At 47.4% G+C, this 2,892-nt stretch overlaps 1 long non-coding RNA gene across 2 annotated transcripts in view; it reads left to right on the top strand.

The window, feature by feature from the left end:
- Positions 1-2,565, top strand: part of LOC132691349 (uncharacterized) — a 13,435-nt gene extending 10,870 nt beyond the window's left edge. For both annotated transcript variants that reach the window (XR_014137399.1, XR_014137400.1), the window contains 2 exons: positions 1-824; positions 971-2,565. The exon at positions 1-824 is cut by the window's left edge and continues 122 nt beyond it. This is a non-coding gene — a long non-coding RNA (uncharacterized LOC132691349). The remainder of the gene's footprint in view (positions 825-970) is intronic.
- Positions 2,566-2,892: the final 327 nt, after the last annotated feature.

Below are 2,892 nucleotides of genomic sequence, written 5' to 3'. Positions count from 1 at the left end.
GAGAAGAACAGCGAGAGGTGAGTTGGAGAGGTGGGTATCCGGCCATGCGGGGCCTCAGGGGTGATTGTGAGTAGTTGTGATTTCATGCTGAAGGCAGCAGACAGCCACGAAGAGCTTTAAGTGGGAGCGTAACGAATGGTGTGACCTGATCTCTTTTTAGAAAGCACTTCTGCTTCATGGGGATGGATTACAAGAAGCAGAGACCTTGTGGAGAGACCCAGTAAGAGACTCCTGTAACATTCCAGGTGGTAATGAGTTCACTCTGGAGGGGGCAGCGTAGATGAAAAGTAGGTGAATTTGAGATATGCTGTGCTGGTAGAATCAACAGACGTGATAATAAATTGGATACGGAAGAGTGGAAGGGGCTACAAGGGAACACGAAGAGTCAAGGTTGAGTCCGAAAGCTTTGGGGAGGACGGTGGTTCCATTTCCTGAGATAAGACAGTGTGTGCGTGTGTGCGTGCGTGCGTGTGTTGGGTGAGAGGGAGAGTTACAGAGAGATGCAGTCCAGTCTTGTGCTTCAGATCCATGATGTCATCACATCTCAGCCTCCTTCCATCCTCCTGCTTTGCCATCTAGTGTGTGGCTTGCATTCTCATGGTCCCAAGATGGTTGCAATCCTTCCAGCCCATATCCATGTTTGCAACAGGAAGATGGAAAAGGAAGCAAGCAACATGGAAGAAAGTAGTGACCCTTCTCTGAAAGAAAACTTTCCTTGAAATCCCCCACAGACTTCTGCTTATATCTCCTTGGCCAAAATTCTGTCCCAAGGCTAGCCTTTGTTGCAAGGGATGCTGGGAAATGCGGCTTTATAATGGAGTGAGGTAAGTCTCTGCCACAATCAGATTAGGGTGACAGGGAGAATGGATATTGGGTAGACAGCCAACAGTGTCTGATAGACCATCCTCTGCCTTAGTTAACCTGTGAATCTGAGTAGCCTGAAGGACAATATATTTTTTAATTTACTCAGGTCTCCATTCTTCATGAGTGAGCAAACTGCATCACAAGTGCTGGCAAACCCGGGGCTGTCCTATTTCTGATGATAAAGAATCTTCCATTTGTGAAAAGGAAAGACCAACCTTCTGTCATCGACTTCCTTGCCACCTCCCAAGAGCATCCCTCAGTACCAGAACTTCTCTCTTTTTCAAGTGACCGTGTCACGCAGAAGCATTGCCATCAGGCTTGGTATTCTGCCACCAACCTCATACCAAATATCCTGAGAGGTTGGCTTAGTCCAATTGAGTGCCACTTTTATCTTACAAACTGCCTCGTGATTCTTGGAAGGGAAGCAATACCAGATTTAGCTATAGGAGAGTCTCCTCATCAGGGTCCCCAGGGCAGTCTAGGTGACCCAGGCGTGTGAGCCAGCCATCCCCAGTATGTGTCTCTGGGATGCTGAAGCCTTTATTCTCTGTGCATTGTAGGGCCCCTCTACCTGAGCCGAGAAGAGAATTCCCTGGCAGAAAGCAGAGGCCTGTCTAGAAGCTGTGGCCCATTAGCCTTGTACAAAGATAGACTGTGCTCTGCTGGAATCTAATCTGGAAGCGTTTAATACATTTGCAGCACACGTGCCAGCTGCTTAGGAGGAGGGATGGTCAGTTTTTTCTCTAAAAGAGAAACTTCAAGCTGAATATAAATCAGCCTTCTCAATATGCCCATCATACCTGACACTGAAAAGAGTCTTCAGTGAGGGGAATTGTGGTCTCTGGGGAAGAACCTTGGCCAACAACGAAGAGAAAGAGAAGGAAGAGACCAAAAAAAAAAAAGGAAGGAGAGGCTCTCATTGTGTTGAATCAGAAACCACTTTTTCTCTGGAAGAAATTCAGCAAGTGAGTGTCTTGTCAACTTACTCGAGTGAAAACAGGGGCAATTAAGACAGGACAAACCATCCCCAAACGCTCAAGTTTGGGATTCGTTGAACATCTCAAGCTATTTTCCAAATGTTTGGGGTTTGGCACAGTCCGGGCTCATGGTTGGGAAATTTTCCTGAAGATCTGTCTGAATGGCCCTATTTTTATTCCATCCCCTTGCAGTTAATATCCGGCTAACTCATTCGCTCCATGTTTTGTACTGGCTACACGCTGGATATCTTCAGACCCTACACGCGTCTGTTCCCCTTCATGTGGTTCACCGAAATCTCAGGATATCGTCTTCCTGCCATTTGTGTCTCTTTGTCCACCATCCTCGGGGATTGGGAGATGGTGGCAAAGACAGAAACGGGCCCACGTCACGTGCAGCACTGCACAAGGATTCCAAAAACGTTTCTCAAAGCCTCAGGAGGTGCAAGAGCTGACTGCACAGTTTTGAAAAGATTGCATACGGAGAGGGATTGAACTTATTCTCTCTGGCCCCAGAGGGGTGGAACTAGGACCAGAGACATCTGTGGGCTCACTACAAGAAGGAACTTCTCATTTCAGAGCAGCCAGAAGGACAAAGAGCTGTGTTGTCTTCGGCAGAAGACGTGGGTCTCCATCCGAGGTTCGTAATGGTCCTCCATTAATTTTTGGAGACTGAAAAATGTATCAATAAAGGTATTCAACTATAGACAATGGTTGGATCGAACGACCTTAAAGTGCCTTTCTTTTTTTTTTTTTAACACAGTTTTAATGACTGCATGTTAATCTTTATTTATTTTTGAGAGAGAGAGACAGCGTGTGAGCAGGGGAGGAGCAGAGAGAGAGGGAGACACAGAATCTGAAGCAGGCTCCAGGCTCTGAGCTGTCAGCACAGAGCCCGACGCGGGGCTCAAACTCACAGACCACAAGATCATGACCTGAGCCGAAGTCGGGCACTCAACCGACTGAGCCACCCAGGCGCCCCTAAGTTGCCTTTCTTTGAGGGTTGGGCACTGTCTATGCAACACGCAGCAGAGTGCCTGGTATGTAAAAGGTT

The sequence above is a fragment of the Panthera onca genome, chromosome A3, assembly GCF_046562875.1.
Source record: "Panthera onca isolate mPanOnc1 chromosome A3, mPanOnc1 haplotype 2, whole genome shotgun sequence".
Taxonomy (NCBI): Eukaryota; Metazoa; Chordata; class Mammalia; order Carnivora; family Felidae; genus Panthera; species Panthera onca.
The sequence above is the reverse complement of the archived record's forward strand: the minus strand, read 5'-3'. Positions and strand labels throughout refer to the sequence as shown.